Here is a 25,960-nt window from a genome sequence, read left to right on the forward strand (position 1 = left end):
TAGGGAATATGATTATTCTGCCGTCTGCTCTTACAGCCAACAGTTCTGTCATATAAAAGCACACAAGCCAACAAATGTCAATTTAAGATCATCTCAATATCAAAGGTTTAACATAATGTTCGCCAGTAAAACTGAAAATGGATGAGGCTGTTTTTTGTCAAAATGGAGATGGAAAAAACCATCTTTGATAGTCCAATTAAACTTTTCTGATTTGTTTGGGCTCTAAACACATTGATTCATCCGCTAAGCCAATGAAGAAAGTACGAAACTCTTTTTGTTTACAATGTTTGATTACTGGTTCTCGAGGCAAGTATCCTTTGCCCAAATGGCATTGGTAAAAACAAATTGTCTTTAATTTGGCATCAAATCTCATGGAGGCTTAAGGCAGGATTAATGGCCGACAATTTCCATCTTTCAAGGCAGTTGTAATAATTTCCGAGGATCAGTGGAGATTGCATGAATCTTGTAGGATTCTATGCAGGAGCCAATGACATCAAAGACAGACAGACATGTGTTGAACAGGGTTGTATGGAGGTATTGGTTGTTTGGAAGTAAAAGGTCATATCATCGTGGTGGGCGTTGTCATGTTTAGATCTTTGATGTGAGGTGGGATCCGGAGTTGGGATGAGAATGGGATCTCCTGATGTACACAAGTGGGGGTGGAGGAAGGTTAGGAATGGGATCTCCTGATGTACACAAGTGGGGGTGGGGGATGGAGGAAGGTTAGGAATGGGATCTCCTGATGTACACAAGTGGGGGTGGGGTGGGAAGAAGGTTAGGAATGGGATCTCCTGATGTACACAAGTGGGGTGTGGGGGTGGGGAGTGGAGGGAATGGATCTCCTGATGTACCTGATGTGGACACAAGTGGGAAAGGTTAGGAATGGGATCTCCTGATGTACACAAGGTTAGGAAATGGAAGGGTTAGGAATGATGTGCACAAGTGGGGGTGGGGGTGGGGGTGGAGGAAGGTTAGGAATGGGATCTCCTGATGTACACAAGTGGGGGTGGGGGTGGGGGAAGGTTAGGAATGGGATCTGGAGTGGGGGTGGGGGTGGAGGAAGGTTAGGAATGGGATCTCCTGATGTACACAAGTGGGGGTGGGGGTGGAGGAAGGTTAGGAATGGGATCTCCTGATGTACACAAGTGGGGGTGTGGAGGGTGGAGGAAGGTTAGGAATGGGATCTCCTGATGTACACAAGTGGGGGTGGGGGTGGAGGAAGGTTAGAAATGGGATCTCCTGATGTACACAAGTGGGGGTGGGGGTGGAGGAAGGTTAGAATGGGATCTCCTGATGTACACAAGTGGGGTGGGGGTGGAGGAAGGTTAGGAATGGGATCTCCTGATGTACACAAGTGGGGGTGGGGGTGGAGAAAGGTTAGGAATGGGTGGTGGAAGGTTAGGAATGGGATCTCCTGATGTACACAAGTGGGGGTTAGAATGGGATCTCCTGATGTACACAAGTGGGGGTGGGGGTGGAGGAAGGTTAGGAATGGGATCTCCTGATGTACACAAGTGGGGGTGGGGGTGGAGGAAGGTTTAGAATGGGATCTCCTGATGTACACAAGTGGGGGTGGGGGTGGAGGAAGGTTAGGAATGGGATCTCCTGATGTACACAAGTGGGGTGTGGGGGTGGAGGAAGGTTAGGAATGGGATCTCCTGATGTACACAAGTGGGGGGGGGTGGAGGAAGGGGGGTGGGAAATGGGATCTCCTGATGTACACAAGTGGGGGTGTGGGGGTGGAGGAAGGTTAGGAATGGGATCTCCTGATGTACACAAGTGGGGTTGTGGGTGGAGAAAGGTTTAGAATGGGATCTCCTGATGTAGACAGGTGTGTGTGTAGGATTGCAGAGGGGTGGAGGGCTTGGGGAATGGTCCTTCTGATGTAGACAGGTGTGTGTAGAGAGGGGGTGAGGATGGGATTTTCTGATGTGGACAGGTGTGTTTGTGTAGGAGAAGAGGAGGGGTTGGAAATAGGATCACTTGATGTAGACAGGTAGTGTTTGATTCTGGAGCAGATGGTGAGTCAAGGTATGAGTATCTGCTCTCATTACTTGATGGTCGGAGGCAAACATGTTTAAGGATTACATTTTTCTTGGGTAAAATTGAGTTACAATTGTTTGCTTTTTCATTTTTGTTCAATGCCAATATATTTCAGTATTCAAGCAAATGAAAGCGGACTGTAAATAATCTGTTCTTGCACAATTCAGTGATCGATGTTGTGAGTTGTTAGGTACAATGACGTACAGCTGATCAAGTGGCCGATCCTGACAACTTGATTCTTGACATGAGCATAGGTTGTCAATTCGACCTGGATTCATCTGTGGAATGCTTATAGGGACCCGGCCAATTGACTTCCAGTTTAGTGAAGGATTATTATTCAAGATAAATTATTCAAGCAAATAAGCGGACTGTAAATAATCTGTTCTTGCACAATTCAGTGCGATATTGTGAGTTGTTAGGTACAAGACCAATTTGGCCGATCCTGATTTCTTGTTGTCAATTCGACCTGGATTCATCTGTGGAATACTTGCTTATAGGGACCCGGCCAATTGATTTCCAATTATTATTTTCAAGACCAAATAATCCGCCGGTCAAATATTTTCAAAATAAGAAAAATATATAAATTCGCTAAAAAAATAGAATCCTCACGTTTTTATTGGCCAAAAATGTAAACTTACCAAAAAAAAAATTAAAATTGTCTTGCCCCATACACACTTCATAAATTGCCAAAAATAAAATACTTTTAGTATTTAAAAGGAATATTACTTTGACTGGTGATATCTATTTTTTTATTTTTTCCCTCCTGCCTTTAGGTTTTCTGAGGGCAAAAATCTGTAAAACAAGAAATAAAATTGGTCTGGATTAATTTTGCAACACACGAAAATTGTTGTTCAGAATCAGTTGGACATTAATTATGGTTGCTCACTCCTTTCTTCCCAGTTGCAACAACATTTCTGTATGGTTGTATGTTCCTTGTGTGTTTTGTTTTTGAGATGGTTGTGTGTTGGTTGTGAGAGGGCTTAATTTGTCAGAGTTGGTTGGTGTCCTTAGTGCTGCACTCAGCAATATTCCAGATATATGTCAACAGTAAGTAAATAGTCAAATCTGGAACAGACAATCCAGTGATCAACAGCATGAGCATCAATCTATGCAACTGGGATACAATGACATGTGTCAACTAAGTAAGCGGCATTGAACAACAAACCAAGCAACCTGATATAGTCGGAGTTACTTATTACTATTATGGGGAAACATACTTCTGTTTTGGGGTTCTGTTCCTTGAAGATAGGTGGTAAGGGTTGCAATAAGTTCATGAACTTGGTAATTAACCAATGAAATGTAAATGAAAGAAAACTCAATTTCATGAACTAAGAAAGATGACATTTTGTATAAAATTAATTAATTACATATGAATAAGATTGGATAGTTTATAAAATAAAATGTGAAATACTCATTAAATGTTCATGACTTGAAAAGGTTAAGAACTTTCAATTTAGCCAAGGCTCGCTGTGAAAGTTTTATTGGATGACATGTTCATGAAGCATTCATGAAACAGAATTAATTTCATGAAAGAAGTTCATGACGTGTGTTTAAAGTGAGGTAGCCCAGTGGTGCATGTGTTTGCTGATTTCACTGATGGTTCGATTCCTAAAATAGGATCAGTACTGTGTCAAGCCTACAAATGCATTGTGTTAAAGCATATGCTGTAATGTGCAGTCTTCCTAACAACTGACTAGGATAGCTCAAACAATAAATAAGACTTCTGTTGAAACTCTGACGATATTTTGTACCGTGGCATTAAACAAATTAATTCATTTCATTAAAAGATGTTCATGATGTGTGTTTATGCTGGGGTAGCCTAGTGGTACATGTGTTTGCTGACCTCACTGAAGGTTCGACTCCTGCAATGGGATCAGCAGGTCAAGCCCATAATTCCCTGGAATACCATACACTGTGTTAAAGCATATGGCTAGATGTGCAGTCTTCCTAACAACTGATTAGGATGGCTCAAAGATAAATAAGACTTCTGTTGAAAGTCTGAAGATATTTTGTACTGTGGCATTAACCAAATTACAAAAATAATATGTATGATGAAATTTGATTGGTATTGTTATAATAATAATATAAATACATGATAATGGCTTATGTTTGATCTCTGGTTCCTGAAGTATTGCTGCTCAGCATCCAATCACCCCTGACTCTGCTGGCCTTGGGAATGGCATCGCGTGTCACTGATCTGACCAAATCTATCCAAGAAACAGCTCATACAACCTATCATAAACCAAATTATCTTATCATTTATGGCTGTAATTTTCTTGCTCGGCTGAACAGTGGTAATGACATCCATTGAGTGATTTTATTAACGCCGTTGAGGTTGACAACTTCCCAGCATCGCTTGATTGTCAGAGTCTCGTGATTCTCTTATGAATCGCTTTTCTTGGGAAATTGGAAACTTGATTTCACAGTTTTGTGGCTTTCTTTGGCTTGTGGAGTATAGGAGAGTCATCGTTTGTTATGCTAAGTCTGTAACGAGATTGTGGTGGTAATCTTTAAGGATTGAAACCATATGTGAAATTGGTTTCCATGGTAATTAATCCAGTTTGTTGAATTTGGGGGTATCTTCATGCTGTTATTTCTTATGGATTCTGTCTTCAAGTGCAACAAATTGGCTATTTGTGTGCTGTTTAATTTTGCTTTAGTCTTTCCTGACTGGTGCAGACATGTTTCCTAACAGATAACCCATTACCATCAATATTAGTTGCTGGCAGAAACATTTAGGTGAGTGAGTGGGGTTTAAATGCCAATATTTCAATTATAGCAATGCACAGCTCCTCATAATTGTGGGAATACAGCCCAGTGATTCACCAATCATACATGGTTATCAGTCCTGTGAAGCCTACAAGTACAGATACGGTGCTTTTAGGCCAAGGATCAAAATCCGAATGAATCTGGGATAATTACATCCTGTCATGTCTAAGGGAAGAAACTGTGGATGGTTGTGTATAAAGGGGAATATTGTAGATGTCTCTATGTTAGAGGGGAATTGTAGTTAAGACTGGAAAAATAATTAATTTGGATATGGATACATATTGTATATAGAAATAGCATATACAATTTTAGAGTTACCTGCCCTTGGTTGAGTTACATGCCCATGTTATGTGAATTGACCAGCTGCTCAGAAAGAAAGAAGAAAGAAGAAGATGGGAGTTGTTTGCTTTTAGATTTATCTGAAGCAAGGAACCAAATGAATAAATATATTAAGATGTGTATGAAATACTAAATGAACTGTAGATCTCTTCATAATTCACTTTTCATGGTATTCCTATAGGTAGATACAAAATGTGCCTGATAGAAAATTCTTCTAAAGGTTTCTTAACACACTTGTAGCATATGTGATAATGGGAGGATTGCATGAATTATGCATATGATGCCCTGGAAAGGAACATTAATTGGGGCATCAAGTTACCTGCTATTGCTTTGTATTTTGAGAGTTATCTGCCTTTTATGTGTGGGATAAGAGTTATCTGCCTTTTATGTGTGGGATAAGAGTTATCTGCCTTTTATGTGTGGGATAAGAGTTATCTACCTTTTATGTGTGGGATAAGAGTTATCTGCCTTTTATGTGTGGGATAAGAGTTATCTGCCTTTTATGTGTGGGATAAGAGTTATCTGCCTTTTATGTGTGGGATAAGAGTTATCTGCTTTTGTCTTTGAGTTACATGTTTTTGTCACTGACAGAACAAAATTGCCACTAAATGATATTAGTTTAGCCATCTGTATTGATGTGAATTTGTAATGGGGTTTCTGAACCATCCTCTGCAAATTGTAGGACAAATTGAGTGAGTGAGTGAGTATGGTTTTACACCACGTTTAGCAATACTCCAGCAATATCATAGCAGGGGACACCAGAAATAGGCTTCACACACTGTACCCATGTGGAGAATCAAACCCGGGTCTTCAGTGTGACGAGCGAATGCTTCAACCACTATGCTACCCCACCACCCTGTAAATGAGGGGACATGGATGGCACAATTGCTGCATGCAGAAAACCTCTGATTATGGGTTCAGATCCCTGATTGGTCCCATTTATGATTTGGGTTTTGTGGTCACAGGTTTCGCAAAAGTTTCAAATTTCGAAGAAATAAGGCTGACACGCTGTGAAATAACAGAAATGCTGTTGAAAAAAGACTACAGGAATAGAAACCCTTGTCTCATTATACAGATAACATGAAAATGTTAATTATAGAATGTATCAAAACATGAATTGGCAATAATTAATTTCAAATGTGTGGCATGTCAGCGCCATTTTGTTTTGGCACTTCCTGATTCATTTAGATATGGACGTCGTGTATTTGACATAAATGAGTATCGTGGCCATAAATTATCCCGTTGTCATGCGACCTGACTCAAAATGTACTTCTATAAAATCAGGAATAGAGTGAAGAAGATTTTCTTTGGTGCAAGTCCCCAGGTGAGAAGGTTAAGTGAGTAAACAGGATTAAACTCTGCTTGTAGCATTATGTCAAGTGGTGGTGATTCCAAGACCAGGCTTGGTGCCATGATTGATGATTTGTTACCATTTGAGAAGGGGAGGTGGGGTAGCCCAGTGGATAACGCGTTCGCTCATCATGCTGAAGGTCCAGGTTCGATTCCCCACATGGGTACAATGTGTGAAGCCCGTTTCTGGTGTTCCCCACTGTGATGTTGCTGGAATATTGCTACAAATGGCATAAAACCCAACTCACTCCCTCATTCACTACCACTCAGAGTGGAATATTGCAAACAAACAAACATGATTTCAGAAATTTTACATAGAGGTCAAAATTATTGTTGTTGTTGTCATCACCACCATCATCATCACCATCACCATCACCATCACCACCATCATCATCATCATCACCATCACCACCACCATCATCATCACCATCATCATCATCACCAGAATCATCATCATCATCACCATCACCATCACCATCATGATCATCATCATTATCATCGTTACAATATATATTTCTATTTTATTTACTGAAAAATATTGTATTCTTTTTTGCAGGTATGCACTCATGGAAAGTGAAACAGTTACTATCTTCTTGTTGATTCTTGGATTTTAAGAGTTGGACTTACATCAATACATGAACTCTTGAGAAGGTAAGAGACATTCTTTCCAGGCTGGTCCAGATGTGTTTAATGATATCTTCCATGCCATGATAGAACTCAACATGGAGCGGACGGTGGGTTAGCCAAGTGGTCAAAGCGCCAGCACATCACACTGAAGACCGGGTTCATTCCCCACATGGGTACATTGTATGAAGCCCATTTCAGGTGTCCCCCATGATATATGAATAGAATAGAAGATTATTATAATACTTTATTTCCTTTTCAGGAATTTGTGTTTGTGAATTTGCTGGAATATTGCTAAAAGCGATGTAAAACCTAACTCACTCACTCAACATGTCACTGTGGTGCATTGGGTAGAATATCTGTCATTCAATTGGTCGGGGGCGGTGGGGTAGCCTAGTGGTTAAAGCGTTGACTCATCATGCCGAAGACCCGGGTTCGAATCCCCACATGGGTACAATGTGTGAAGCCCATTTCTGGTGTCCCCCGCCGTGATGTTGCTGGAATATTGTTAAAATCGGCGTAAAACCAATCTCAGTCAGTCAGTCAGCCATTGGACGGTCAGTTGATCTGCCGGTTGTGTCCAACCAAACAACAATAAAAGATGGTACTTGTTGTTACCCAGCCTGGGAAATTGCATTATGGGAATAACACAGGGACAGTCCAGGGCAGTCTATATACTGTATGATTGAGGTAATCATGTTAAACTGTGGGCCATTACTGTAAAACCGGCATAGTTTGGACAAGCAGCCACACAGACATCTATGCTTGTGTCTTTATCAGGTTTGTACCCCGACTCACAAAAATGGAGGTCGCAGGGACGCCCATTTAATTAGTTTTAAGGGCCCCTGTGGGCAATATAAGGATTCTGTGAAGTAAGGGTTTTAAGAGAACTGTATGTTTTGATAATTTCTTTAGAGCCTGAAATGAATCATTGATCATGTGGACTGATGGATAAAATGATGCACGTAACGTCTCCGACAGAAACAACCAAACATTTAGCAAAGTCAGAGATATATAATATATTGTGCATCTCTCTGATGCAGTAAAAAACATGTTCTGCATCCATTGTCTGCATTGACCCGTGGAAATCTGGGTTAGAATACTGGCCTTTAGTAACCCATGCTTGTCGTAAGAGGCGACTAACGGGATCAGGTGGTCAGGCTTGCTGACTTGCTTGACACATGTCATCGGTTCCCAATTGCGCAGATCGATGCTCATGCTGTTGATCACTGGATTGTCTGGTCCAGACTCGATTATTTACAGACCCCCACCATATAGCTGGAATATTGCTGAGTGCGGTGTAAAACTAAACTCACTCACTCACTCACTCACACACTCATTGTCTACATTGGTGCATTCTGGACACACATTTGTGCACCCCATAAAATCCTGCTTTATGAGTAAAATGATCTTGAACAGGACATAAAGCCATGTTTTACCTCATGTCACCTATAGGGGGCGGTGGGGTAGCCCAGTGGTTAAAGCGTTGGCTCGTCACGCCGAAGACCCGGGTTCGAATCCCAACATGGGTACAATGTGTGAAGCCCATTTCTGGTGTCCCCTGCTGTGATGTTGCTGGAATATTGTTAAAAGCGGCGTAAAACCAAACTCAGTCAGTCAGTCATGTGACCTATGTTATTTCGCTGCACTTAGACCCATGAAGATTCAGGTTAGAATTGATCTTCAGCAATCTGTGATTGTCAAAACAGGTGACAAACGGGATCAGGTGGTCAGGCTGTCATACTTAGGTAATGCGTGTCATCGTATGCCAATTGTATAGATCGATGCTCATGATGTTGATCACTGGATTTTTGGTCCAGACTCAATTATAACTGGAATATTGGAGCAGCATTCAAAACCAAACATGCTCTGCATGTAATTGGCAGCACTATTTAGTTAATAACTATATTGACAGATTTTATCCCATCACCAGAACCCACAAGACTTCTTGAGCTAGTTAATAACTATATTGACAGATTTTATCCCATCACCACAACCCAGAAGAGTTCTGGAGCTCAATTAAATATTGAGAAACATTGGTGGCCATTTTTAAATTCAGGTCAAAATTCTGTAAGCACTTCTCCATACAACATCGATTGGATCATTTATGTCGACGTTTCAGCACAAATAGGCTTTGTAGTTTCAGAAGAGATGTCAGAAAGTGACGGATGAATAGACAACCAGATGACAGACAACGTGCCACAACATAAGCTCTCTGGATTTTCATCCAGGCGAACTGACATTGAAAATGAAAGCATCTCACCATGATTGGGTATGTGACGGCCTAGGTGGTGATTTAGTCTTGAGGTAGTCAAACAAAAAACACATTCATTGTTAGCAATATTTAATACAGGTAGTCGATTTAGTATATCATGACTGAAATCTGTTGTCGTATACCACTGTAGATGAGCCAAAGTTTGAGGACAAAAACATTCCAGTCTGGGTAGGCTTATCAACAGGTGACACTTTCGTCAAACTTTTTTCTGATGGTGGGAAAACGACATCGTATGAACAATAGGAGAATACGACTGTAACGACTGAAACGACTGAAACACTTTGTACATAATAGAAAAGTACATTTTAAAAAAAGTAACAAATGATCTTATCTGAACCAAATGTTTCTTATGGAAGATAAACTTTTTGCAATGTTTGGAGAAATGGAAGACAATGTTTAAAGGTTTTGAGACAGTTGACAGTTGTCAGTTCATTGGTGTCAAACTGTTAGCACTTTATTTTCAGAAATATTTCAGCTGGAAATATACGGAGATGTCAGGTGTCTGAATAATGTGTGAATACGTTTGATATAATCGTGACACTTGTCATCACACTTGTTTATAGATGTTCTTCTTCCAAAAGTGCAATACATTTCCAGAGTGCGAAACTGTGCAATAAATGTCCAGTCATATGCAAAATCAGTCAGTGTCATAAAAGATTATGAACAAAATGGGTTATTGGGTGTTATGTTATCAATTGTTCTTTGAATATTGTTAAATTCTATGATTTTTTAGTTTTATTATGATATAGCGTCTCATTGTAGTTTCAGTGATGAGAAGGAAGTTTCAAGTATGTGAAATTAAATGGCAATGTTGTGCACTACTCTGTAGAGTTTGGATTTTGTATCTGTTATGAAAAGAGGTCAGTTGTTCTGTCTTGTGGTCAGTCTTTTTGTTTCATGGTCACATGTTCTGAGTTGAGGTCAGTTTTGTTTCATGGTCACATGTTCTGAGTTGAAGTCAGGTTTATTTTAAAGTCAGATGTTCCTTATGGTCACATGTTCTAAGAGTCAGTTTTGTTTTCTGTGTTGAGGTCAGTTTTATTGGCAGATTTGTTGTGCTAAAGTCAGATGTCCTGTAAGGTCATTTTTTCTGGATTGAGATCAATTTCATTTCATAGTAAAATGTTCTGTTCTGAAATCAATTGTTCTGTTTTATGATCAGTTAACGTTGTTCTGGTTTAAGGTCAGATGTTCCGTCTTGAAATCAGTGTTTGCCCGTAACCCTGAAAAGCTGCAGGCCCTTTTAAAGGACCCAGAACCATCAAAAGTTGTGGGTCCTGGGTGCCGTACAAAACAACCTTAGAGCTAAGACTACCTTAAGTCTATGTTAAGGTATGGGAGTTACAGTCACCTAAGCTAACACTACCTTAAGTCTATGTTAAGCTATGGGAGTTACAGTCACCTTAGCGCTAAGACTACCTTAAGTCTATGTTAACGGTATGGGAGTTACGGTCACCTTAGCGCTAAGACTACCTTAAGTCTATGTTATGGTATGGGAGTTATGGTCACCTTAGCGCTAAGACTACCTTAAGTCTATGTTACGGTATGGGAGTTATGGTCACCTTAGCGCTAAGACTACCATAAGTCTATGTTACGGTATGGGAGTTATGGTCACCTTAGCGCTAAGACTACCTTAAGTCTATGTTACGGTATGGGAGTTATGGTCACCTTAGCGCTAAGACTACCTTAAGTCTATGGAGTTATGGCTAAGACTACCTTAAGTCTATGTTACGGTATGGGAGTTATGGTCACCTTAGCGCTAAGACTACCTTAAGTCTATGTTACGGTATGGGAGTTATGGTCACCTTAGCGCTAAGACTACCTTAAGTCTATGTTACGGTATGGGAGTTATGGTCACCTTAGAGCTAAGACTACCTTAAGTCTATGTTACGGTATGGGAGTTATGGTCACCTTAGCGCTAAGACTACCTTAAGTCTATGTTACGGTATGGGAGTTATGGTCACCTTAGAGCTAAGACTACCATAAGTCTATGTTACGGTATGGGAGTTATGGTCACCTTAGCGCTAAGACTACCTTAAGTCTATGTTACGGTATGGGAGTTACGGTCACCTTAGAGCTAAGACTACCTTAAGTCTATGTTACGGTATGGGAGTTACGGTCACCTTAGCGCTAAGACTACCTTAAGTCTATGTTACGGTATGGGAGTTACGGTCACCTTAGCGCTAAGACTACCTTAAGTCTATGTTACGGTATGGGAGTTACAGTCACCTTACGCTAAGACTACCTTAAGTCTATGTTAAGGTATGGGAGTTATGGTCACCTTAGCGCTAAGACTACCTTAAGTCTATGTTAAGGTATGGGAGTTACAGTCACCTTAGCGCTAAGACTACCTTAAGTCTATGTTACGGTATGGGAGTTACAGTCACCTTAAGCTAAGATTGCTTTGTACAAAGGCACCCAGATCGGAATGTGTAGGCCCTATATTTCGGCCATAAGTACCTACGGAAAACAAAAGCTGTGAGTCTGAGTGGGTTTCAGTTGTCTTCGGCCCTAAGGATCGATGTTAATTTAGAACTTTGAAATCCGTTGTTCTCACTTGAGATCAGTTGTTGTCCCCCGCCGCAACGTGGAACGGGGGACTGTGTATTCAGCAGCATCCATCCATCCTGATTCTTGTTAACGCGATATCTCATGAATTGTTGTACACAATGTCTTCAAATTTGGTGACAGCCTACATTGGGGGATTATGTAGACACCAGTTGATTTGGATGACCTTGACCTTATCTTCAAGGTCACCATGACACTTTGACTATATTTCAAACTCATGTAAACGCGATTTTGCACCCAATTTCAGCTTCTGAGCGGAAGGATATATTTCCATTTCTTACAAATTTGATGTCAGGAATTAACATGACGGGTATCAGGGCAGGATAGGGTAATAGTGGGTGGGGCAGAAAAGTGGGATCCATCCCAGCACTAAAACACAATGATACTGACAGTGGATATGTGCATCTGTATCTATACATTCAAATCTACTAGGTTCCTGAAACATCTTCAGAGTTAGGAGAAGATTCTGAGAAGTGACCATAACTGACAACTACATCACACAAAAGGTTATCTAAAGGTGCCCAAAAGATATAAACTAGTAAATATGTTATATTTCATTCTTCTTTAGCGGCAAAACTTGTTCTGTATTGAGGTCAGATTTTTGTTTTAAATCAGAGTTTCTCTTTTGAGCTCATTATATTTTCAGGTAAATATTCCAAGTTGAGATGAAAAATTCTTCTCTAAAACAGGACCTAATACTTAATTGATTTTTGAATGGTGAAAATCTCAGTCAGCCAATCAAATGCCAATTCAATATCATTATATAATAGAAATCCCCTGCACTATATTTATTCACACAAACAGACACTATCAAAAACCTGTGGTAACCTAGTATTTCAGGTTTCTTGATGCTGTGGTTTCATATTTCGTATACATTATTTGAAAAGAAAAGAAAAGACTCAAAGTGCTGCTGATCTGGTAGACATGCACAAGTCTCTAATGTAATATTTAATAGTTTAAATTATAATTTCTAAGAAAACCCAATAAATGACAGACTTGGGTCCTTACTGTCCGCTTATCTAGACCTGCCTGTTTAAAGGATAGAATTACTATACAACCTTGGAGAGCATTCAGTACGGTTTTGGAGCAAGGCTACTCAATGCACAATACTGTTGGAGAGGATCTCTGATCTAGACTTGCCTCTTTAAAGGATAGAATTACGATACATCCTTGGACAGCATTCAATACAGTCTTGGAGCAAGGCTACTCAATACAAAACACTCCTTGAGAGGATCTCTGATCTAGACTTGCCTCTTTAAAGGATAGAATTACCATACATCCAAGGGCTTAGCATTCAGTACAGTCTTGGAGCAAGGCTACTTAACACACAACACTGTTGGAGAGGACCTGTTATCTGGACAGTACAGCCTTGGAGCAAGGCTACCAATCTGACTCAATCTTAATTTGTTGATATCCATCTGTTCAAGTAGTCAGGGGGATTGTATTCACACTGGTGTGCCAAAACCAGGCCATGTGCAATATGCATGCATCAACTTCCTGGTGTTGAGCTGACAGGTGCAATGTACATCAATATAAACATCAGCACCAGACAGTCTACTGCTGATATTGACAACTCTGTATAAACAAGTTCACAGCTTCCTGTATGTTTCAACAAATGATCCAGGATGTGAAGAGTGTTTGATTTTTTTAGTTATAAATGTACAACATGTGTTGGAACTCGGTTACCTCCCTTGGTATTTTTTCCTGTCTTTACGATCAGTGATGAGGATCGATCCAGTAAATGAATCTCAGTGAGTGAGTGAGTGATTTTGGTTTAAGTCTGCTGTGAACAGAATTTCAGAATTGGATTACAAATTCAAACATGTAGACATTTAACATACAAGGCCAGACAATTTTTTTATCTTGATTTTACGGATCCGCCGGCCATATATTTCAAGAAAAATAAAATATATAAAAATTAATTTTCACGCTCAAAAAAAAAAATTCCTAATGTTTATCTGATATAAGTGAAAAACCGTTGAAATCAGTGTGAAACCTAAACTCACTCAACTTATTTTGGGTTGATGTAAACAAAGCAAAAGAGTTAACATGGAATATTTTTTGCTTTGACAGGTCATTTTTATATATTTTTTCCCTCCTGCCTTAAGGTTTTCTGAGGACAAAAATCTGTAAAGCAGGAAATAAAATTGGTCTGGCAGAATCAGAATTTTTTTCTTTTAAATATTAAAATTGTTTCATTTGTCTCATTGATTGTCTTCAGTAGATTGGACTAAAATAATTAAATATAGTTTCTTGCAGCACATTTAATTTGTTTGTTATTGTTTATTGTGGTACTCAGTAATATTGCAGCTACATGACAGTAATCAGCTGCTGAAGACCAGTTCTAACCCAGATCTTCATGGGTCATTTGATATACATCTTACTGATCCATCAGCCATGGTATATGATGAGCTACCTCAATCAAATCAGCACGTCTGACCACCCAAACCCGTTACTCACCTTTTACAACAAGCAGGGACTGCTTAAGACCAGTTCTAACCCAGATCTTCATGGGTCCAAAGCAAACAAATGATCTGTCATCTTACTGATCCATCAGACATGGTATATGATGAGCTACCTCAATCAAATCAGCACGTCTGACCACCCAAACCCGTTACTCACCTTTTACAACAAGCAGGGACTGCTTAAGACCAGTTCTAACCCAGATCTTCATGGGTCCAAAGCAAACAAATGATCTGTCGTTTAATAGACATCTTACTGATCCATCAGACATGGTATATGATGAGCTACCTCAATCAAATCAGCACGTCTGACCACCCAAACCCGTTACTCACCTTTTACAACAAGCAGGGACTGCTGAAGACCAGGCCCCAATTTCTCGAAACAAACTTAAGTTTTTACTCAAATCTCAAACTGAGTTCACAATTTGGAACAGCTGAATTTTGAACTTTACTGCATTTTTAAAATATAAAAGCCCAAACAACTTAAGTAATCTATCCACCAAACTCAAATTATCTTCTATAGTTCGAGTTTAATAGCGATTTCAGTTCATTCTGTGAAATGCATTTCCTGTGTTTTCTCAAATTTGAGTAAAAACTCGAACTTAAGTCAAAACTCAGACTTAAGTTTGTTTCGAGAAATCGGGGCCTGTTCTAACCCAGATCTTCATGGGTCCAAAAGAAACAAAATAATTGGGTTTGTCTGTCAACTGATTTATCTGGTCTATTGTAAAACTTCATACTGATCCCTCAGACATGCTTTGCCACCTCAGGCAACTGACTGTTGAACCAAAAAGGGTACAAGGTGTCCTGTTATGTTTTGTCACCAGAGAGCCTGCTTGGGTTCTACTCTCCCCAGGGAGCTGAGAATGAAAATTCCAGCCCAAACTGATAAGTGACCATCATACTTAGTGTTAGTGTTTGTGGCTCATTACTATTGTTGTTGCTGTTGCTGTTGTTGTTGCTGTTGTTGTGATTGTTGCTGTTGCTGTTGTTGTTGTTGCTGCTGTTGTTGTTGCTGTTGTTGTTGTTGTTGCTGTTGTTGTTGTTGTTGTTGTTGTTGTTGTTGTTGTTGTTGTTGTTGTTGTTGTTGTTGATGTTGTTGTGATTGTGTACGTGGCTTCTAAATTAATTGTATGAAACTTATTGGGACTGACAGGCCGTGGGGTAGCCTGATGGTTAAAGCATTCGCTCATCACACCGAAAAGCCGGGTTCGATTCCCGACAAGGGTACAATTAGTCTGTCATACAGACCCTGAAACAAAACATATCCAAGAAAGCCCATGCAAGTCTAGATTATGTGGCAAGTCTAGATTATGTGGCAAGTCTAGATTATGTGGCAAGTCTAGATTCCCACAGTTTCTGAAAATGAAGAAAGTCTCTGAGCTCCTTTTTATTATATTGTATGATTATAATTCAGGACCTGTATTTCTGTAAAATGTTCAGAGACTAGATGTTAGCCTAGGGTACAGTGTGTGAAGCCCATTTCTGGTGACCCCGGCCATGTCATTGCTGGAATATTGCTGGAATGTTGCTAAACTCACTTACTCACTACTAGGAATGTCAAAGTAGAGTAAATAAAATATATTTTGTACCAGTCCTTCAGACTGAATTTTGATTAAATATTTATTACCTTTTTCTCCCTAAAAAAACCTTCTCATAGCACAGAAGTCACGTTATATCCATCATTTTATTATCAGGCAGTGAAACTTGACCATATCTCGCCTCACCCAGCAAGGCAGGCGGGGTCAGAATACTGCCCAGGGGGATATATGTCACGGATGTAATGGAACTATTCCTATCAGCCACACAACACTCGGAGGGAACACACAGGCTTGACGAGGACCACTGGCAGATCATGCAGGCATCTTTCAGCAGCATCTCCAACACATTCCTGTCAACTTTCTGGACCATTTTGATCGGGAATGTTTTGTCTAAACTCGCCTACTTGTGATGGATTTCTGAGGTATGGTCTGAGCAGCTTCATCCAGTCCTCTCCAACAGTGTTGTGTGTTGAGTAGCCTTGCTCCAAGTCTGTACTGAAGGCTAGGCCCATGGATGTATAGTAATTCTATCCTTTAAAGAGGCAAGTCTAGATAAGGGTCCTCTCCAACAGTGTTGTGTGTTGAGTAGCCTTGCTCCAAGGCTGTACTGAAGGCTAGGCCCATGGATGTATAGTAATTCTATCCTTTAAAGAAGCAAGTCTAGATAAGGGTACTCTCCAACAGTGTTGTGTGTTGAGTAGCCTTGCTCCAAGGCTGTACTGAATGCTAAGCCCATGGATGTATAGTAATTATAATCCTTTAAAGAGGCAAGTCTAGATAAGGGGTCCTCCCCAACAGTGTTGTGTGTTGAGTAGCCTTGCTCCAAGGCTGTACTGAATGCTAAGCCCATGGATGTATAGTAATTATAATCCTTTAAAGAGGCAAGTCTAGATAAGGGTCCTCTCCAACAGTGTCTGTGTGTTGAGTAGCCTTGCTCCAAGTCTGTACTGAATGCTAAGCCCATGGATGTATAGTAATTATAATCCTTTAAAGAGGCAAGTCTAGATTAGCGATCAGTACACTAAGGATGCCAGTCTGTTTTTATTTATATTTTTTCAAATTTTCATTATAACTATTAATTATTACCTTAGAGACTTGTGAAAGTCTAGGTGTTGAGAAGTGCTGGTCATTGGATTGACTAGACTTGTATCAGTCTCTGATAATAATCATTTGTTAAATGATTCAATGATATCTCTTTTCTTGATGTTACAAATAAGAAAAAGCTATTCCTACGAGACCACCATCGTATTGCTTATTTAGACTTGCTTGTTATAAGATGAATACACAATGCCATTTAGAAAATGGTGGGCGAGCTGTCTCAGGCATCAGGCTAGTGATCCAGTGTAAAAACCATGTGCAGACTCTTTCAGTGTTGTCACAACCCCTAGTGTACAGTACACAACCCTGTGCACTTAAAGAACCCACGAATCAATTGGTATATGACCAGATGGTGGCCACTTGAATACGTGCAAACACCTAGTTGCAGTACAGCAACGTGCAGTAAACTGGGGACAAAGTACTGTTTCTATGTGTCCCAGTCCACCCAGCTGTGAATGGGTCCCTTGTAAGGATGGGAAAGCCACACTAACTCGTGCGCCTAGTGGTTGCAAGAGTAGTATAATGCCCAGGAAGTTGAGATTGATAATGCGACGTGCTGTTGAGATTGACATCCAGCGATCGAGGCAAAAACAAAGCGCTTTTGAGCAGCTGAGCTGGATATCAGCGCTATTCAAATGTTAGCATAATATAAAAATTGTCAGTCGTGACATATATTATATTTGAGATTACACTTTCTCAGTAAAGGACAGATTCTAGTGGTGTAGGAGTTGAGTCAGAGTGGTACACAAAATAGGTCATCTGGATAACCGATTGCTTCTATTTTGGTGAAAACTGCGATGGCTGAGTGGGTTCGATCGCAGAAGAGCAGGCAAGAACTGCTCTTGTATGAACCTAGTTTGGTTCTTTTTTTAGAACAATCATATATTACAGCATCATGGTGATGGCGTCTATCGCATGAGAATGTTTATCTTCTCGTGTGGTCAAACCTGTGCCGTACATCACTGCGTAGAGTGTGACTCCATGTATGAGACAACCCCCCCTCTACAAGCCCTCAGGGCGGTGGGGTAGCCTAGTGGTTGAAATGTTCATGCGTCATGCTGAAGACCCGGGTTCGATTCCCCACATGGGTATAATGTGTAAAGCCCATTTCTGGTGTCCCCTGCCATGATATTGCTGGAATATTGCTAAAAGCGGCCTAAAACTAAACTCACTCACTTTACAAGCCTTCAATATCAACATTCATCTATACACCCTGTCTATAACGCGACCCTGAACGAAACACAATATCAGAGCATACATGAACCCTGAATTTGTAATCATTTTGTAATCCATTTCAGACACTGTTGCAGCTAGGTTTTTTAGAATAGCATTACTCACGTTTGAAAATGTACTTTTGCATGGTTTTGAATTTGATACGTCTTGTCTGTATTATGTTGCTGGAGTCCAAGGGACAAATTATATGATGATGATGATGATGATGATGATGATGATGATGATTTGGAGATTTAACGTATGCTTTCAGACATAATGAGTATTTTGCACATGGAAGTTATCGGATGTACAAGGATATAATTTTACTTGCCATTATCATAATATTTTCCTGAAGCCTTATCTTGTCTCTGTTTGTCTGATTTGTGTGTTAGTGTGTTTTTTTATGATCAATGTATCAAAGCCTACAAATGTTCACACAACCTTATCAACAACAGCTAAACTCATAGTACAGAAGGCACTGGGGTAGCCTGGTGGTTATAGCGTTCGCTCATCATGCCGAACACCCGCTACAATAACCTACAATGTGTGTGAAGCCCATTTCTGGTGTCCCCTGCTGAGATATTGCCAGAATATTGCTAAAAGCAAAACCGTACTCACTCACTCATAGTCCAGAACAATTAAGAACCAATCTCATTAAAATAAGACCATACTTTTCACATAATATAAGAGATTATAGCCAATCTCAGACTTTGACCTAACAGTGAAATAACTAACAAGATGAGATTAGAATTATCATGACAGTGTATAACCAAGTAGAACAGAAACAAGTACATGACAGCAGTGTCTGTGTTTTGTAATAATAAAAAATCTCAATCTCAATTATGCTTCACATTTGTAATAGTTTTTTTATGCTTTTTTATAAATCCTGTTGATCAGGACCATGAATCATGTAAATAAATTGGGATGAATATTGTGTAAACAATTTTCTCAGATTTCGAATGTACTATAATGTGGGTTGTGCAAAAAGTAGGAACTGTCATTTTGCCCTGTCATAGGAGTCAAGTCTAAAAGTTGCTATGACATGGATTCTTGATTCCATTCTAATCAAACAAAATTTCTTCAAAAAGTTCCAAAGTTTGGAATGTTCTTGCAAATTCTTGTTATTAATGATATCCATTTAAGTGAAGTTGAAAATGCATTCTTCAATATCATTTTTTGACTGCAAATATACTTTAACTATACAGCAAATAATCATTTAAATCTATCTGCACATATCCCCGAGGTCTTGATTAGAATTGGTCTTCAATAACCCATGCTTGTCGTAAGAGGTGACTAACAGGATCGGGTGGTCAGGCGTGCTGACTTGGTTGACACATGTCATCGTATCCCAATATTGTGTAGATCAATGCTCATGATTGAATATTTGCTAATGGCAACTCTAAACAACAAACAAACAAAACATGTCCCAGTGGGGACTAAACTAAATAGTACCAAATCTGTACCTCACTGTAAAAGTTGAATCCCATATGTAACAATTGATTTCAGTGTCTTATTTCCAAATGTATTCCGTAGAACGATGCGCATGCGACTAACGGAATCGGGTGGTCAGGCTTGCTGACTTGGTTGACACATGTCATCGGTTCTCAATTGTGCAGATCAATGCTCATGCTGTTGATCACTGGATTGTCTGGTCCAGGCTCGATTATTTTGCAGACCGCCACCTCAACCTGGAATATTGCTGAGTGCGGCGTAAAACTAAAGACACTCACTCACTCCAAATATATGCATGTTTAATTATACAAGCCATATGAAGATCTGTGTTTTTGTTTTAGAAGAGTTTAAAATATATAATTTAAATACCAATTCTGATATTGTCTGATGAATATTGTTTATGTGTTCAGACCTCGTATCATTATTGATGCTTGGCCCATGAATGTCATGTTCCCAGACAATCCAATTGGCGCTGATTTAGGATGTGTTCGATGGCAGTTATGTGCCTCGAGCGAATAGTTTTGGGATAAATAATATTGATAGTGACGGAAATTCTATTTCTTGCTCTATCCGAGATGTTGACCATGGTGCTGGACGAGATAATCGATGATCACAGAATCAACTAATGATAGCAATGATACCAGTAGATAAACCTTTGTGTATGTTAATTTATATTATGGTTCCTAGCAGAATTAGACCAAAGAGTTAAAGCTTTTATATCAAATACTGACAAATAATAATGAGGACACAGATCGTGCGGTCATTAAAGGTGTTGTACTGACTGACTGACTGAGTTTGGTTTTACGCCGCTTTTAGCAATATTCCAGGGACATCACGGCGGGGGACACCTTAAAGGTGTAGTAATTCACTGTTCAGACTTGCATTCCTTGGCAAGAAACCTTTTACCAGGTTCCATTAATAATGTGTTAAACGTCCAAAATCTGTATCATTTTCCTCCAACATCAGCGGGGCTGTGGGGTAGCCTAGTGGTTAAAGTGTTCGCTCATCACAGCCGAAGGCCCAGGTTCGATTCCCCACATGTGTACAGAGTGTGAAGCCCATTTCTGGTGTCCCCCGACGTGATATTACTGGAATGTTGCTAAAAACGGTGTAAAACCATAGTCAGTCAGTTCAACATCAGCTGGCATAATGGGTAATTAACAGAAATGCTGATAAAAGCAGCATAAAACTCAACACACTCACTCACTACCTGTGAAGATTCAGGTTACAACTGGTCTTCAGCAGCCCATGCTTGTCGTAAGAGGCGCCACTGTCATATAGCTGTAATACTAAACAACAAACAGACAAATGTAAGAAGTGACTAACAGGATAGGGTGGTCAGACTCATTGACTTAGGTGACTTATGTCATCGTACCCTAGTTAAACATAGATTGTTGCTGATGATGTTGATCACTGGATTGTCTGGTACAGACTGGAACCCGTTAAGATCTTGGGTAGAATAGGTCTTCAGCAACCCATGCTTGCCATAAAAGGCGACTATGCTTGTCGTAAGAGGCGACTAACGGGATCGGGTGGTCAGTTTCGCTGACTTGGTTGACACATGTCATCGGTTCCCAACTGCGCAGATCAATGCTCATGCTGTTGATCACTGGATTGTCTGGTCCAGATTCGATTATTTACAGACCGCTGCCATATAGCTGGGATATTGCTGAGTGCGTCCTTAAACTAAACTCACTCACTCACTCACTCACTCACTCACTCACTCACTCACTCACTCACTCACTCACTCACTCACTCACTCACTCACTCACTCACTCACTCACTCACTCACTCACAGACTGGATTATTTACAAGCTGCCGCCATATAATATTTCTGAGTGTGGCGTTAAACAACCAACAAATTAAACACTGGCCCATGCTCTCACTCAACAAACCCACTCACTAACAAACTCACTCACAAAACGGACAGATTTTTTTATCCCCTACAACACGTTTTGCGGGGGGGCTATTAAAATGGACTCCATCCGTCCGTCCGTCCGTCCGTCCGTGCACATTTGTCTTTTCCGGAGCAGAACTTTAAAATCGTTCAATATTTCTTCACCAAACTTGGCACATGGATAGATCTGGTGACGTACTGGTGCCTTTTGGTAGTTTTGGTATTCTGAAAATAAATATTTTTGGCATTTCCATGGCAACAAGTTTGACTTGGTGGTCAAGTGAAATTGGTGGTAGTGCTCTTTTCCGGAGCAGAACTCTAAAACCGTTCAATGTTTCTTCACCAAACTTGGCACAAACATACATGTAGTGGTGTACTCGTGCCTTTTGGTAGTTTTGGAATTCTGAATAAAATATTTTTGGCATTTCCATGGCAACAAGTTTGACTTAGACTGAAATTGGTGGTAGTGCTCTTTTCCGGAGCAGAACTCTAAAACCGTTCAATGTTTCTTCACCAAACTTGGCACAAACATACATGTAGTGGTGTACTCGTGCCTTTTGGTAGTTTTGGAATTCTGAATAAAATATTTTTGGCATTTCCATGGCAACAAGTTTGACTTAGACTGAAATTGGTGGTAGTGCTCTTTTCCGGAGCAGAACTCTAAAACCATTCAATGTTTCTTCACCAAACATGGCACATAGATAGATCTGGCACTGTACTGGTGCCTTTTGGTAATTTTGGATTTCTGAATTAAATATTTTGGGCGTTTCCATGGCAACAAGTTTGACTTAGACTGCAATTGGTGGTAGTGCTATTTTCTGGAGCAGAGCCTAGATTTTCGAAGCTCTCTTAGAGCTAAGATAGTCGTAAGCGCCATACATTAACATTAACTTACGACTATCTTAGTGCTAAGAGAGCTTCGAAAATCTAGGCCCAGAACTTTTAAAACCTTTCAATACTCTCCTTCCACTTTTCTATATACACACCAAAACACATGACATAATCATAACTCGTAGACATATTCCTGAGGAGTATTTTGCCATTGCGGGGGATATCGATGGCTTTGTCTTCTTGTTGAAATTGCAATGTAACTACAGAAGCTGGAATTATATTCTGAGACTTTAGTAATTGGTAAACACACAGAATTGCTTTTGCTTCTGTTCCAGTTTTAAAGTATATCTGGTCTTGCGTCCAGGGAATATTGTAAATAAGTTAACTACTTTTCTAATTAAATGTTTGGTAATTAGATAAATAGTTCTTGCAAATTACAGTCCAAAATAGGAAAATTGATATTTTGAGAAAAAGCTTTAAAATGTATGTGTTGCTGAGGTGTTTAGTGATTGAATGTGTTGTTAGGTAAATAGTGGAAATATTACCATTTCTGTCACTTTTACTTAATGTCAAAGAGAATATGCCATGGTCACTTATACAAGCACCTGCTCTGTTTTAATTCTTTTCACAAGGGGACCCGTGAAGATCCGGGGTAGAATAGGTCTTCAGCAACCCATGTGCTTGCCATAACAGGCGACTATCTTGTCGTAAGAGGCGACTTACGGGATCGGGTGGTCAGTTTCGCTGACTTGATTGACAAATGTCATCGGTTCCCAATTGCGCAGATCGATGCTCATGCTGTTGATCACTGGATTGTCTGGTCCAGACTCGATTATTTACAGACCGCCGCCATATAGCTGGAATATTGCTGAGTGCGGCGTAAAACTAAACTCACTCACTCACTCACTTTTCACAAGGGAATGTTTCTTAACTCATTGGTATTATGTGTTTAGGCAAAGAGATTGAAGTTTCTCTAACTACTATGCACCACGCCATACCACACCACACCGTACCACACCATACAACACCATGCCATGCCATACCGCACCACACCACACCATGCCACACCATGCCATGACACACCACACCATGACACACCATACCATACAACACCATGCCACACCACACCGCACCACGCCACACCATGCCATGACACACCACACCATGACACGACACACCACACCATACAACACCATGCCACGCCACTCCGCACCACACCACACCACACCATGCCACACCGTACCATACAACACCACACCATGCCATGCCACACCACACCATACAACACCACACCATGCCACACCACACCATACCACACCATACAACACCACACAACACCACACCATGCCACACCGTACCATACAACACCACACCATGCCATGCCACACCACACCATACAACACCACACCATGCCACACCACACCATGCCACACCACACCATACCACACCACACCATGCCACACCACACCATACAACACCATGCCACACCGCACCATGCCACACCACACCGTACCACACCATACAACACCATGCCATGCCACTCCACACCACACCATACAACACCACACCATGCCACGACACACCGCACCATACAACACCATGCCACACCGCACTGCACCACACCATACAACACCATGCCATGCAACGCCACACCATGCCACGCCACAACACTACACCAAGTGGCTTTGGGATAGCCTTATGGTTAAAGCATTTGCTTTTCACACTCACTCACTCACTCTTACCTTGTTTAAACTTCTGCCATCCAAAAGTTTTACATTAAGTTATATTTGTTTCAAATATTTTTTCCAATCTCATGTTAAATGTCACAGAGATATATTTGAAGTTGTTTAACTGTTAAATTAAATTTTAAATATTGTTCTGGAACAAAGTGTGGTTGGATTATTGGAATACAATCCTTAACTGTCTGGACCCAAATCTTGCTGAAATAGTTTTTCCGATCTGTCCAGATTTAAGAAATTCATATGGAAGAAACTAAAATGAAGTGCCGTCTGGAGTTAAGCCTCTTTTTCCAGTTTGTAATTTACAGCCATTGAAAGATCAATTCTTTGCATGAAGGGGCAGAAAAACGTTTAAGATATGTCAGATTTCATCAAATCAATATCCCTCCTTATAAATCCTCAAATAGCACTGATATCCAAAATTTGATTTTATGAGAAAAAAAATATAGTGGCGTTGAATACCATTCAATCAGCTCAAGTATTCACACTGAGCTTTCACATTAAACATTCTCACCGAGCATTCACATTCCCAAGTTTCCCGGCAAATGAAATATGTTTTTGTAACAGGTTGTATTCTATAAAAGGATGTTTGACCAGGTTTTTAGTGGTAGCGATTCCATTGCCGATAAATGTAAACATTGTGGCCTGTGTATACAGAGCGATATACTGCTTTAATCTGATGCTGTAATTGAAATCGTAAGTTCGTAAATGTTTAGAGATGCGATCCTATGATCCTGGAGAGTCTAGACATCAACTTCAATATTGGTTTTGTGCCTAAGGTCAGAAGGTGTTCAATTGGGCATGGGGCATGTTGGTAACAGGTTTTGCTTCAGAATGATTCTGCGAGGGTGTTTAGAGAACGTTAAGAGTGATGTTTAAGCTTCAGGCGATGTTAACATTTATTCTGCATCCATTTTTATTGGATTAGAATGTTCAGAAAGTTTTTTATTTCGTGGAACATAGATGTATTCAACTGTAACCTGAAGGTAAAGACGAGAAATAGATGAAAAAAGTTGGCTAAAGCAGCCAGTTCCAAAAAACTGATGCAGACAGTTTTCCTTCTGCTTTTGTGGAACTTTGTATCTGTTTGCATTGCTTGCAAATGAATCTTAATCTCAGAAAAGAACAGAGGTTAGTTTAAAGGATCAGCATATAATTCAAACCACTTTTTTCAAGGTATTTTCAAACAGACTCGAAAATGTTGAAGCAGATGTTAATTGCAGACTCCTGTGTTCATATATATTTTTTACTTTTTGTGTTTAGTACAAGAGACATAGTACCCTAGTATTTTTCAGAAGTTACACTATTGTATGTGAATATAACATAAGAGATAAGATAAGATAAGATAAGACTTTATTATACACTTTATTATCCACAGTCATAAAATATTACATTAACAATGTTACAACACAATGGTAACATTAATATTTACAACAGCAGTATATATTATTAGTGAGTGAGTGAGTGAGTTGAGTTTTCCAGCTATATGGCGGCGGTCTGTAAATAATTGAGTCTGACCAGACAATCCAGTGATCAACAGCATGAGCATCGATCTGCACAATTGAGAACCGATGACATGTGTCAACCAAGTCAGCGAGCCTGACCACCCGATTCCGTTAGTCGCCTCTTACGACAAGCATGGGTTACTGAAGATCTCACGATTTGGGAAGTTACTGGTTGAGGTGAAATGGGGACGGTGGGGTAGCCTAGTGGTTAAAGTGTTTGCTCGTCACGACGAAGACCTGGGTTTAATTCCTAAC

General features: G+C 40.1%; 1 protein-coding gene across 2 annotated transcripts in view; it reads left to right on the forward strand.

Moving 5' to 3' along the window:
* Nucleotides 1-25,960, forward strand: part of LOC124255131 (polypeptide N-acetylgalactosaminyltransferase 5-like) — a 392,350-nt gene that overhangs the window by 190,174 nt on the left and 176,216 nt on the right. For both annotated transcript variants that reach the window (XM_046688967.1, XM_046688968.1), the window contains one exon: nt 7,058-7,152. The gene's annotated coding sequence lies outside the window, so the exon portion shown is untranslated. The remainder of the gene's footprint in view (nt 1-7,057; nt 7,153-25,960) is intronic.

Source organism: Haliotis rubra, unplaced genomic scaffold (assembly GCF_003918875.1).
Source record: "Haliotis rubra isolate DU_JTF1 unplaced genomic scaffold, ASM391887v1 Scf594, whole genome shotgun sequence".
NCBI lineage: Eukaryota > Metazoa > Mollusca > Gastropoda > Lepetellida > Haliotidae > Haliotis > Haliotis rubra.